Source organism: Mobula hypostoma, chromosome X1 (genome assembly GCF_963921235.1).
Source record: "Mobula hypostoma chromosome X1, sMobHyp1.1, whole genome shotgun sequence".
Lineage (NCBI taxonomy): Eukaryota > Metazoa > Chordata > Chondrichthyes > Myliobatiformes > Myliobatidae > Mobula > Mobula hypostoma.
Window position 1 is genome coordinate 41,814,923 of NC_086128.1, and position 15,196 is coordinate 41,830,118.

Sequence of the window (15,196 nt, forward strand, 5' to 3'; positions counted from 1 at the left end):
CATCTGTGGAGTTAAATGGACAGTTGACATTTTGGGTTGAGACACTTCATCTGGATTGTCTGTCTGTCTATTTCCCTCTCAATGCTGCCTGACCCACTGCATTTTGTTTGTTGAACCTTGCCTTCATTCTCTGGCTGCAGAGGGGTCAATTCGCTGAGCCTGTGTACCTAGCCCAGGTGAAAATTGGTAGGCAGGGACTATAGGAAGCCAATTTAATTCAACCCATTATCCTTGTAATTTGTTATAATTGCCAACAACTCACTTTATCTTTCCATCGTTATGTTAATTCTGATTTCAATTTTATCTTCACACATTTATTTAGATGGATGAAAATGATTTTTATAGTGTACAATAGTGGCTTGTAAATACTGAATATCAAACACTTTCTGGTCTACTTAATTCCAATTCCACCTGTTGGCAAAATTAAGTTTCCACACTTTAATATTTCCTTACACCAGTGATGGAGGCCATTTGGTCCATCGAGTCTATGTCAGCTCTCAGAGCACATCTCACCAATCCTACTCCTCACTTGTTTCGCTGTAATCTAGTCCCCCTCACAGATTCATTAACTCCCCTTTGATTCTCTGAACAGCCATCTACATATACTAGGGGTAGGTCGTTTATAGCATAGTGGCTAGTGTAATGCTTTACAGTGCAAGTGATTGAGGGTCAGTTCCTGCCACTGTCTGCAAGGAGTTTCTATCTTCTCCCCGTGACCCTATGGGTTTTCTCTGGGTGCTCTGATTTCCTCCTACATTCCAAAAGATGTACAGGTCAGTAAGGGTTAATAAGTTATGGATATGCCCAAATGTTGCTGACAGAAGTATAACAACACTTGCAGGCTGCCTCCAGCACATTCTTAGTCTGTGTTGGTTGATGATGCAAATGACCATTTTACTGCAGATTCTGATGTTTCAATGCACATGTGAGAAACAGACTAATCTCTTTAATCAACAAACAAGCACATCTTTGGGAGATGGAAGGAAACCGAACCACAGGGAAACCCCTATGCTCACAAGGAAAATGTGCAGACACCGCATAGACAGGAGTTAAGGATCAAACCTGGTTCACTAGAGTTGCAAGGTGGCAGCGCTACCTGCTGTGCTACCTTTTAAACCTATAAAAGTAATATGTTCACTATTTATCAAATTCATCCATTAAATCAAAGGTGTAAATGTAATCCTGCATTGCAGATTCATACCGCTGGTGGTGTTCCGAACTCCAAACTATGAAGAGTATTTGCTTTATTGAATTTTTCTAATGTTGGGAAACCACAGAATTCACACTATGTGGAATCCACTTTGATGTCCCAATGAAGTCTCATATAATGAAAATATTGCCTTTATTAACAATGCTCTAAGAGCAAGCATGACACATGTTGGCTCAGATCGACGAACCAGCATACAGGTTGTTAATACAGGTGCTCTGCAGTTTACGAATGCCTGACATACATTCAGCCTGTAATGACGAGTGAGGTTTTGAAGGACTGGCGGGATAGAACTGTCAGCAGCTGTGGAGTTGCAGGCATCTTCTGCTGCTCAGAAATTTGGCTCACGGGCATATTTCCTACTTATGAAATGTCTGAGTTACGAACAGTTAACAGGAACAGCTAAGGGAATGACCTGTAGTTGTTTTTATCTCAGGTGGGAAGGTGGGTAGGTTAGTGGATTCCCTCAAGCTGTGGTGAACTGTTCACTTCCCAGTGAATCCAGTCTTTTGTTGCGACACTGAGCGCAGAATCACCTGGCCCTGTCAGCAGGTAGCCATCACCATTCAGCCATCCAGCCCTGTTGAGGTTTTGTGCTGCAGCTCAATTGCTGACTGGTGTGTTTTCTCTGACTTTCAGAGATTCCCAGAAAAGCCTGGTTCAGTATAGGACTCTGGTGGCTGAGGTGAATGTGAATCTTGTGAAGAATATGTGCCCATGTAATTGTTTGCCCAAAATAGCAACCAACACAGGAGAGGGAGTGTAATCTTGACAAATGTAAGGTGATGCATTTCAGGAGAATTCATGAGCCAAGGACATACAACAGGAATGGTTGTGCCTTAGGGAGTAATTAGGACCTTAGTGTGCAAGTCCATAAATCCTTGAAGGAACTAACACAGTTAGTTAAGATGGTTAGGAAGGCATATGGAGTACTGGCTTCCATTGGTCAGAGCATTGAATACAGAAGTGTGATCAGACCTCAGCTGAAGTAATTATGTGAAGTTCTGGTCACCAAGTATAGGAAGGATGTGATAGTGCTGGAGAGGATTCAGAGGAGATTCACAAGGATGTTGCCTGGCATGGATCAGTTCAGTTATAGGAGAGATTTGTATCTCCCTGGAGTGGAAGAGGTTAACAGGGTACAGAGATATAAAATTATGAAGGGTATAGATAGGGGAGACTGCAGAAAACTTTCTCCCATATAGAAGTAGATAAAACTCGAGGGCATAGATTTAGGGTAATGAGCAAGAGATCTAGATAGGATATAAGGATGACCTTCTTCACCCAGAGGGATGAATAACTGGTGTGTACTGCCTGAGGGAGTGCTTGACGTTGGGGTGTTGACAGTATTTAACAAGTGTCTAGAGGAACACGGAAAGTTATTGCCCTAGCGCTGGCTGATGGGATTAATATTGAAAGGTGTCCACTGGTTGGTACGTGTAGTGGGTCGAATGGCCACATTGTAGTGCAACCCTATGATTCTATGCCCTTATTTTAGATGGGTATCAGATAGTTCCACACAGTCAAGAAATATTATCAAATCTTTCTCATATTTTCCGATATCTATGACAGGCAACAGAGTATTTTCATCAATACTTTCCTCCCTCTTTTTTTCCAGTAATATTCTCATTCATCTGCCCATAAATTCACCCTTGATTTCCCCACTATCTATCTACACAAGGAGTAAATTACAGTGATCAATTAGCCTAGCAATACGGTCATCTTCCAGATGTGGGAGGAAACCAAAGAATTTGGGGAAGGACCCCCACCACTCAGTACATGCTCAATTCTCATTGCTACTGTCAGAGCTGAGGTACAGGAACCTGAAGACATACACTCAACATCTTAGGAATAGCTTCTTGATCCTGCGCCATCAGATTTCTAAATGGACAATGAACCCATGAACACTACCTCACTATTTTTGCTTTCTTTTTGCATCACAATTTTTATACAGTATATATTTCTTATTATAATTTATAGGTTTTTTTTGTATTGCACTGTCTTGGTGCCACGAAACTACAAACTTCACAACATAGGTCAGTAAAAATAAATCTGATTCTGATCCCATGCTCACTTTTACTTCTTATTAGATTGGTGGCAACCTGGTAGCTACAATTCCTGCTCAATGAAAATACATTACAATGGAGAATATACTTCTTATGTACTTGCTTGTCAGTAAAGTGCTTTGAGATGCTTGAAAGAGAAAGGAGTGATGATATATAAATGCAAATCCTCTTTCCTTTTATATAAAAAATGTTCATTTTGGCAGCACCATTTTTCTGTAAAATTGGTAGCTGTAATTGCAACAGGAATCTATAGACTGCCTTGGAGAAGCTATTACTTTTTGTTACTAACCTGTTCAACCATGTGCTGAACTACATTAGCTAAAACTGGGCACAAACCAGATACTTTTCAATTCTTCATGCCTTTCATTTGAACTCTGTGAAGGATCACATTAAATGCGTATATTAAGTATGTGTCATACCAAGCTCAGCATAAATGTTACTTTTTGCAAAATTATTTGCATGTATGAGTCCTCAGCTCTCTTCTCAAAGTTTAATATTACTATTTACCACAGAACACAAATTGCACAGTGGGTTAAATTACTTTCCTTCATTTATTGGGTGTGATCCAGTCTGGAATAAGTCAATTACTTTTCTTCATCTATTGGGTGTAATGCAGTTTGGAATAAGTCAATTACTGTCTCTTCTTTCCAGTGACTAAAACCAGTAACAGGAATAGTGTGATAAATTATGAAAACAAATACTCAATCCAAAAGGAGTACAGCAATAACTTAAAAAAGGAAGGACAAAGGAAAGTTGAAACGATAGCCATCAATCTCTTGTTGGACCATATGCATATAACATGACGAATCTCAACAGTTTATTCTTGTCCATGTTTTCTTTGCTTCTTCTGTCACTTGTGAAAGCTCAGAGCAAAAGCTAACAACGAAACACAGGAAACAGAAATATTACAGCTGACTGCAACGTCTGATGCTGATTTGAACACACTGCTCTCAAGTGTCATTTTACCCAAGGAAATCCAAGAGGTGCTAAAAATGTAGCGCTTCAAACACAAGCGCAAAAAAACACTGATTCTGTCAGCCTTTATCTTCGTCACTGTTACCAGTGAGGAGAAATATATTTTTGTCCATGAATTCTGTAGCACAGGGAAAGAAAAGCCTGACCAATAATAGCACGAATTACACCTGCAACAGTACTACTTTGTACAGCTTTAAGAACAGATGCACAGCTCACAATATCAAGCTGACATCAATTTCATCCCCACCGAATAATTGTCCAACCCACTCTCCCCACTGACTCATCTTTTGCCCTTGCCCAGTGTGCATATGATGTCTTGATAGAAAGCATTAGCAACCTGCTCCATTGGTTAGTTCTGGCCAAAATTTATCCCCCCCCCCCCCCCATTTACCTCTCCCAAAATCATATTACCTGATCATTATCATGTTGCTGTTTGCAGACGCTTGTCATGTGGGAAAAAGCAGCTGCAGTTCCAATGTTAGAAAAATAGCTCATTCACTGGAAAATCTGAAAGGGAGATGAGAGACACCGTTTATTACAACCCAGCAGGGGACCACTTATCCATTGCATCCATCCTAGCTCTTAACAGAACAATCTCATTTGTCCCATTCCCACTCTCTTCTTTCCTCCAGAACCTTGCAACTTAGTCTGCTTCACATGCTCAACAACCCCTGTTTCATTCTTTGCCATTTACCTACACTAGGGATAATTTACAGTTGCCAATTAACCTACCAGTGTATATCTGGGAAACCAAAGCACCCAGTCTACCATTTCTTGTTATCATCATTGCCTGTCATTTGTTGCAAGAGTAAAATTCCATTCGCTTCTTTGACTAGACTAAATAGGTATACACATTTTTCCAATGATTCCAATTCTAGTTTTTGAATCAGTCAACATACCAAGTATTTCTCTTAACCCAACTCTTACTTACAGCAGCAAAAAAAAATTATCAGTGTATTTAATTCCAATGTACTTGATATCAGGGAAGGATGCCATTCTACAAAGTGACTACAGTGTCAGGGGATTCTGTTGCTCCTATTTCAATATGAAAAACTTTACCTTGGAAGAAATGAAAAGCCTGCCACAAAGCTGAGATTAACTTATTTTAAGCATCTGCAGAATTAAGAAAACATAATAATTCAGAATATTCTTGAAATCAAAGTGCATGATTGAACACAACTGCAGGTACAGGTGCATGTAATACTGCATTGGGTACTCCAAGAATTAGAAGGTTGCATTATTACTGTACATTGGGATTCAATACAACAGTGATTCAAACAAATAAGGTCAAGGCTTTGCCTATGTACGTATACAGCTATGTTTCATGTGCATAGTCAGTATCCGTTCCAGAAAAAAAAATAAAAACAGCCTGTGACCTGAATTGATGGACATTAGATTGGAGTGATGTTATAGCCGAGGACATAATGTACCCAATGGCCAGTCCGAATGTCTCGGTTCACACATAATGAATGGTCAGGTACTAAAGCAAATAGTTCCTGTAGTTCCACAGTGTAAGAGCAACCAATACCTCCAGCAGAGGAGAAAAACAATTGAGGAACAGTAAATCAGTTAATAAGTTGGTTGATTCAGCCACTTTGGATAGGGGTTTAAACTGCTCTGCTTTCCATCCACTTGAATTGGATAACATAGGAAATAATATTGGCCTAGAAATGCTCTGGGCACTTATGAATACATATCAAAGAAATGGAACAAGATGAGTTGATTATTATTTTTTATTCAAGAGTACATCGGAGCAACACTGTACAGTGCATGAGAGCCAAGATTATTCAGAAGCATGTGAAGGAAAGCAGGAAGTTGTGGGATGGTATCATGGGGGAGAGAGACCAGAAGCATTGGTGAGAGTCGGGAAAGAGTTCTGAATCCAGAGGCTCTGCTGAAGAAGTAGGAGCTGCAATCAGCAACTGAGAAACAGCCTTAAAATGCCGCTGAGATGGGGAGCGGGAACTGTGACTGTGAAGGGGAAGTTTAGGAGAGGTAACCTGTGGTGTAACTTGGATGTCCTGTTGCCAGCTACAAATTAGACAAATGCATGCCACGTGTTGTCTAGGGCTATTTCTCTCTCCATGAATGGTCAGACCATCCCTGCATAAATGCACAAAATCACAGCATAGGTGTCCAGTAATTTTTCACCCTCCCCCTTCCCTCTTCATCCATTCACCTCTCTGGCTCTCCTCTTACCTCTTGTCTTCTCCTCATCTGTCTATTACCTCCCCTTGGTGCCCTTCTTCCTTCCCTTTCTCCTATGATCCACTCTTCTTTCCTATAAGATTCCTTCTTCTACAGCACTTTACCTTTTCCACCTATTACCTCCCTGCTTCTTACTCCATTCCCCCTCCCCCACCTACCTGGCTTCACCAATCACCTTCTATCTTGGAATCCTTCCCCTCCCCCCACCTTCTGATTCTGGCTTCTTTCCCCTTTATTTCCAGCCCCGATGAAAGGTCTTGGCTTGAAATGTCGATTGCTTATTCATTTCCATAGATGCTGCCTGACCTGCTAAGCTCCTCCAGCACTTTGAGAGTGTCAGGGAGCAGAAGTGCGTGTAGTCGCTATTACTAAGAAGAAGGTGCTTGGGAAGCTGAAAGGTCTGAAGGTAGATAAGTCACCTGGACTAGATAGACAACACTTCAGGGTTCTGAAGGAGGTAGCTGAAGAGATTTGGGAGGCATCAGTAGTGATTTTTGAAGAATCACTAGATTCTGGAATGGCTCTTGAGTACTGGAAAATTGGAAATGTCACTCCACTCCTTAAGAAGAGATGGAGGCAAAAGACAGGAAATTATATGCCAGCTAGCCTGATTTCAGTAGTTGGCAAGATGTTGGAGTCTATTATTAAGGATGAGGTTTTGGGGTATTTGGAGGCACATCATAAAATAGGCCAAAGTCAACATGGTTTCCTTAAGGGAAAATCTTGCCTGACAAATTTGTTTCTATAGCATGGCAACTCATATGTTCACTGAGATACTTCTTAAATGTTGTAAGAGTACCTATCTCTACCACCTAGTCAGGTGGAGCGTTCCAAGTTCCAACAATCCTCTGAGTAAAAAAGTTCTTCTTTAGATCCCTTTTCCTTAAACCTATGCCTTCAAACATTAGAAACCTTTGCAATGGTAGAAATGGTAGAAAGGTCCATTATCTCCCCAAACTCCCCAATCTACAGTATGCCCCTCATAATATTGTATCTCACTATAAGGTTCTCTCTCAGACTCCTCTGTCCCACAGAAAACAAACCCAACCTATCTAGTCATCATCGTAACTGAAACATCTCATTCCCCACAACATCATCGTGAAACTCCTCTGTGCCTTCTTCACTATAATCGCATCCTTCCTATAGTGTGGTGATTATAAGTGTATGCAGTACTCCAAATGTGGCCTAACTCATGTTTTATAAAGTTGTACAATAATTTCCTCAGTCTTATATTCAATGCCCCAACTAATGTGTCCCAAATGCCTTCTTCACCACTTCATCTACTTGTGCTGCCACCTTCTTTTGGATTGTACATCAAGGTCCCTCATTTCCTCAAAACTCCCTTAAGCACAATGATTCATGTTCTACCTTAATTAGTTCTCCCAAAATGCATTGCTTCATGATTAACTTTCATTTTATGTTGCTCTACCCATCCTACCAAATGATCAATATCATTCTGTAGCATAAGACCACAGCTACACTATCAACAACACCAACATCTGCAAACTTCTGAATCATTCCTCCTGCGCTGTCAGAAAATGTAGAGGAGTCTTGACCCAAATACAGAGCAGTGGAGACGATTTAGCGGTGAGCAATAACTTTAATAATAAACTGCAAAATAACAAGCCACAAGGAGCCACAAAACAAGAGAGAACAGATATTGAACATAACAAGGCACCAAGGTAACTGAAGGCTAGGAACAATTGGTTGAGACTGGCTGGTTTGATGGGTGAACAAAGACTGTAGAATGACATGTCGTTGCTATACTTAAGCCAGAGGTTGATAGGTCCTTGATTAGTCAGTGCATGAAAGGATACAGGAGAAATCAGGAGATTGGGGCTGAGAGGGAAAATAGATCAGCCATGATAAAATGCGGACCAGAATCAATGGACCAAATGGCCTTTTTCTGCTCCTATATCTTTTGGTCTTATGGTCTCATAGGAAGAGCTGGTATCCAAGCATTGAGGGATGGCAGTCAGGCATTTGAGGTTGATATGGAGGAATCTTAGTGTTGAAAGAAGCAGGGTGTTGAAGAAGAGAAGGCCAGGTAGACTCTGGACCTACATTTGGCTCCTTTTGAAATGCAACCGTTTTGATCAAAGTCAAAGTAAATTTGTTACATCACAAGTACATATACGTGACCATATACTAACTTGAGAGTCATTTTCTTGCAGACATTTACAGGAAAATAAAGAAATAGAATAGAATTTATGAAAAACTATGCATAAATAAAGAATGACAAACAATCGATGTGCAAATGTGCTATAGAAGACAAGTTGTGCAATATTATAAACTGAATATGTATATATGTATATATATGGCTATATTTTGGTCATGCAGTTTCATGATTCATTTACTAATGACTTTACTGTAGGGAGACAGAGGAATGTCATATCAATGTGTGAAATATTAATATTCCAACTGTACAAACCTGTAATTTCTATTCTTTGATACATCCATTATATAACAGAAAACATCTGATGATTGAGAGCTGTATCATTGTACCAGGTATTTGCATGTCTAAGTTTTATTGCCAAATTATCTCAAAATAAAGAACATTTGCATGTGATAACTGTTGATTCCAATATAACTATGCTGTTTTGATAAATGTGCTACTGAAAATGCCAAGAAAAGCTGGATGAAGGGTTGATTGTTCATTCATTTTCATAGATGCTGCCCGACCTGCTGAGTTTCTCTCGCATTTTGTGTGTGTTGCTTTGGATTTCCAGCATCTGCAGAATCTCTTCTGTTTATTGGTGAGCATCCATGTGTTACATGTCGTTAGAATCCACCATGTGTGTTTAGAAGCATTGGTGCATTAGATACTTAAAACCACTACAAGGAAAAGCATGGACGTTGTAATCCAAACAGCACGTTACAACTCTCTTAATAAAACCTTCCCAATGAGATTTATTTGAGGAGTATACACAAATATTGCACAATGCAACAAAATTTCTAGCCCATGATACATAGTTCTGAACAGTGGATCAATCAGAAATACAATTCCACAGGATTTAACCCTTTTTAAAATATAGAACTCTGGTGTTCTTGGTAAAGTTATTTTGAGAAATCGCTGTTATTGTTGGAACACTTTACATAGACTGGTTAGAAGTTAAAAATTCAATTGTATCTGTTATCCTTCTGAGCTGGTAGCATTGTTCTTTGGTGGGATTGTGATTAGTGTAATATTAAGAGCATCACTTCTATGTCACTGTGTTAACCAGATGAAAAACTCACAGGCAATAAACTTCTTATGTAAAGTGACTGACATATTTCACACATGATGATCATTACACCATGGAACACTTACACATTACAGGCAATAAAGAGTTCACAATGCAAGATTATATAATTGTAACAGGAAAACATAAATTGTTTTTTTTTGTTGAAGATTGAAATCAAATTTAGCATGACAGGGGCCAGGGAGTGTTTGATGCAAATTATGTATTTGACCCAGGTTCATTACCAAAAGGCTGTTTATACTCTGCTCTTGTCAGATGTAACAAGTCAATACAAGAAATTATCCAAACTGAGTCTAATTAAGGCTCATGTACTTGTCAGTGACTATTACATACCAAGAGTATTGAAAATACACAACTATTAATGACAATATTACACAAACAGAACAACACAGTGAAAATATTCAAACAGTATAAAATTAATACACACAAATAATATGCATAAATATGGAAACTGGTACATCATAAACTGATTATTATAATTATTTAAAAATAAATCATGCTGGTTATGTATTTGGTGAATTTTCTAAAATATACTATTTTTGATTCAGTCTTATAGAAGGAACTCTTCAATTTCATTTTTGTAGAATTTGGAACTGGTTGATTAGCACAACTTATCTGATTACCAGTCATATTTAAGGTTTACCTTCATTCAACCTTAGCTATGCTACTTACAGTCTGAACGTCAGTCATGCCATTACAACTGCCCCGTACTCCCAGACTAAGGGTGGGTGAGGATTCAAAGAATTTCATGGTTTAGGTTGCCATTCAGCAAAAAGTAATAAAAGTCCTGGTTATGGACTTAATTTTGATGGCTGTAGAATATGGTTTGTCAACCTCAGGAGAATAGTCAAGGAATCAATGGCACCTGGGGTTTAACCACGGCGGAAGGAAAATCCACAGGGAAAATGTGGCTAGATCTGTGACATTCAAGTCTGGTGACCCAGGCCTGTACCAGAAAACCAGCTAGGATTTGCGGAGGGCTATTTCAAGGGTGAAGAGTCAATTTCGAATGAGGTTGGAGGTGACATCGGATATATGACAACTCTGGCAGGGTTTGCATGACATTACTTCCTACAAAGCGAAACCTAAATGGCAGTGATGCTTCACTACCAGATGAACTCAATGCCTTCTATGCCCACTTTGAAAGGGAGAATATAACTACATCTGTGAAGATCCCTGCTGCACCCGGTGACCCTGTGATCTCTGTCTCAGAGGCCGATGTTAGGCTGTCTTTAAAGGGAGTGAACCCTCGCAAGGTGGAAGGTCCCGATGGAGTATCTGTTAAGGCTCTGAAAACCTGTGCCAACCAACTGGCAAGGGTCTTCAAGGGCATTTTCAAGCTCTCACTGATACGGGTGGAAGTTCCCACTTGCTTCGAAAAGGCAACAATTATACCAGTGCCTAAGAAGAATAATGTGAGCTGCCTTAATGACTCGCCCAGTAGCACTCACATCTACAGTGATGAAATGCTTTGAGAGGTTGGTCATGACTAGACTGAACTCCTGCCTCAGCAAGGACCTGGACCCATTGCAATTTGCCTATCACCACAATAGGTCAATGGCAGATGCAATCTTACTGACTCTCCACGTGGCTTTAGACCACCTGGACAACGCAAACACCTATGTCAGGATGCTGTTCATCGACTATAACTCAGCCTTTAATACCATCATTCTCACAATCCTGACTGAGAAATTACAGAACCTGGGCCTCTGTACCTCCCTCTGCAATTGGATCCTCGACTTCCTAACCGGAAGACCACAATCTGTGCAGATTGGTAATAATATTTCCTCCTCGCTGACGATCAACACTGATGCAACTCAGGGGTGTGTGCTTAGCCCACTGCTCTACTCTCTATATACACATGACTGTATGGCTAGGCATAGTTCAAATACCATCTATAAATTTGCTGATGATACAAATATTATTGGTAGAATCTCAGATGGAGACAAGTGGGTGTATAGGAGCAAGATATGCCAATTAGTGGAGTGGTGTCGCAGCAACAACCTGGCACTCAACGTCAGTAAGACAAAAGAGCTGATTGTCGACTTCCAGAAGGGTAAGACAAAGGAACACATACCAATCCTCATAGAGGGATAGAAGTGGAGAGAGTGAGCAGTTTCACGTTCCTGGGTGTCAAGATCTCTGAGGACCTAACCTAGCCCCAACTTATCTGTGCAGTTATAATGAAGGCAAGACAGCAACTCTACTTCATTAGGAGCTTGAAGAGATTTGGAATGTCAACAAACACACTCAAAAACTTCTACAGATATTCTGTGGAGAGCATTCTGACAGGCTGCATCACTGTCTGGTATGGGAAAGCTGCAGAAATCTAGTCAGCTCCATCTTGGGTACTAGCCTACAGAGTACCCAGGGCATCTTCAGGGAGCAGTGTCTCAGAAAGGCAGTGTCCATTATTAAGGACCTCCAGCACCTAGGACATGCCCTTTTCTCACTGTTACCATCAGGTAGGAGGTACAGAAGTCTGAAGGCACACACTTAGGATCAGGATCAGCTTCTTCCCCTCAGCCATCCGATTCCTAAATGGACATTGAACCCTTGGACGCTACCTCACTTTTTAAAAATATTTAGTACTTCTGGTTTTTGCACAATTTTTAATCTATTCAATATATGTATACTGTAATTTATCTATTTATTTATTTATTTATTTGGTATTGCATTGAACTGCTGCTGCTAAGTTAACAAATTTTTATGACACAAAGGTTAGGGGTGTTGTGGATGGTGTGGAGGGTTGTCAGAGGTTACAGCGGGATGTTGATAGGATGCAAAACTGGGCTGAGAAGTGGCAGATGGAGTTCAACCCAGATAACTGTGAGGTGCTTCATTTTGGTAGGTAAAAAATGATGGCAGATTATGTTATTAATGGTAAGACTCTTGGCAGTATGGAGGGTCAGAGGGATCTTGGGATCCAAGTCCATAGGACGCTCAAAGCTGCTGCGCTGGTTGACTCCGTGGTTAAGGAGGCATACGGTGCATTGGCCTCCATCATCTTGTTGCAGCTATATAGGACCCCGGTCAGACCCCATTTGGAGTACTGCACTCAGTTCTGGTCGCTTCACCACAGGAAGGATGTGGAAACCATAGAAAGGGTTTAGAGGAGATTTGCAAGGATGTTGCCTGGATTGGGGAGCATGCCTTATTAGAATAGGTTGAGTGAACTCGGCCTTTTTGACCTTGGAGCGACGGAGGACGAGAGGTGTATAAGACGATGAGAGGCATTGATTGTGTGGATAGTCAGAGGCTTTTTCCCAGGGCTGAAATGGCTAGCATGAGAGGGCTCAGTTTTAAGGTGCTTGTAAGTAGATACAGAGGAGACGTCAAGGGTAAGTTTTTTATGCAGAGAGTGGTGAGTGCGCGGAATAGGCTGCCGGCGACGGTGGTGGAGGCGGATATGATAGGGTCTTTTAAGAGACTTCTGGATAGGTACATGGAGCTTAGAAAAATAGAGGGCTATGGGTAACTCTAGGTAATTTCTAAGGTAAGGATATGTTCGGCACAGCTTTATGGGCTGAAGGGCTTGTATTGTGCTGTAGGTTTTCTATGTTTCTATGTTTCTACAGGCCGGTGATAATAAACCTGATGCTGATTCTGATTCTGATTCTGAAATGTTAAGCAATAAAATGTGTGCATTTTACTTTAATTCAGGCATTGCTAAGGAGGTGAATATTCATGGAATATCTTAAAATACCACCTCTTAACAATCCCTAAATGACTCATATGTTATTGCAGTTGTACTGCATCCATTGGTTTGATACCATTAGCATTCTTAGTCACTCCAAGTGGGCCACCATACATAAAACTGTCCGACTCACATTCCATCTATTCAATCGTAGCAGACAATTCTGCTGAATTAACTAGACCTCATATTTTTCATGTCAGTAAGGAACAGATGAAGATGTCACTTCTTCTTTATTATGATAACCAAAAGAGGTGTAGCATGTCTCCTGAATCCATTTTACAATTTTCACATGCGGCAAGGTTTATGTAGAAGACTATATCATCTATTCCAGGAATCCAATCGAGACTATAGTTGTAGTGTGATGCAAAAATCATATCACAGCAAGAAAAGCGGGAGTAATCTACCCACTAATAGTGGGGTTATTTAAAACACATTTAGGTACACAATTGCAGAATACACCAGGAATGAGAACTGATAAGCTGAATAGTCTGTGTTATTATTACTTCCCAATACGTGGTATAGCCTTTGTATAGTATTAATCTAAATGCATTTCCTTATATACACAGAACATAGCAAGTAGTTTACATTGCTGGCTTTGTTGACTTTCCCCAGCTTCTCCCCATCTGTAATTTTCCCTTTGCATCCAAAGTGTTTGAATACCTCTTTTTCTGTGATTAATTCCATTTCCGAAGCCTTTATTCTGGTTTCAATCCTCTCTCACCTTGACCAATATATTTTCTGACCTCAGCCATGGTGCATTACTTCTTGCTAGCACTGTTTGACATGGTCAACCACGCCAGCCTTCTTCCCAGCATTGCCATTAGATGGCTGATGAAGAGCAGTGGTGATCTCTGCCGTAGATAGCCATGCATGGATTTGCTGAAAGGGTGCAATTATGGAACCTTCCACCCAGCACGACTCCTGTCAGGTGGAATGATATAGTGCATTTTAATGATTGGATGATAGCAAGTGGATTAAAGCCTTGTCCAAGCTCCTGGGACTTGATCTAAACATCAAGAAAACCCAAGTTCTGCACTAACGTGCTCCAGATCAAGCTCCTAAACCTCCGACCATCCAAGTTGACAATGTCCCTCTGGAGAACAGTGATCATTTCCCATATCTTAGCAGACTTCTTTCTTCAAGAGCCAATATTCACCTTGAAATAGATTGCAGAACAGGCTGTGCAAGTGGAGCTTTTGCCAGGCTGAGAAAAAGAGTTTTTGAAGATCGGGATATCAAGACCTACACTAAACTTCTGGTCTGTAAAGCTATAGACCTCCCCTCCTTGCTATACAGAGTGGAGTCATGGACAACATACAGCAGGCACATAAAATCCCTCGAAACTTACCATCAAAGATGCCTCTGAAAGATTCTGAGAGTTAGCTGGAAGATTATGCGTACTAACTCCAGCGTCCTGGAGGAAGCTAGCATTAACTCCATAGCCACAATCATGACTCAACACCAATTGCAATGGATCAGACACATCATCCATATACTTGACTCTCGTCTCCCTAAACAACTCCTGTTCGGCCAACTCAGGGATGCAAAGCACATTCCTGGAGGGCAGAAAAAGCTATTCAAGGACAATATCAAGACCAACCTGCAGAAATGCCACATCAGCCTGAAAGGATGGGAGAAATTAGCACAGGATAGGAAAAGCTGGAGAGGGACTACAGAGCTACTTCCATCGTGCCGCTGAGACTAAACGGCTTCAACATAAGAAGAGACTGGGAAAGGCCCAACCAGCTACATCCATCACCACTTCAATGACCTACACCTGCCAACACTGCAATAGGACTTG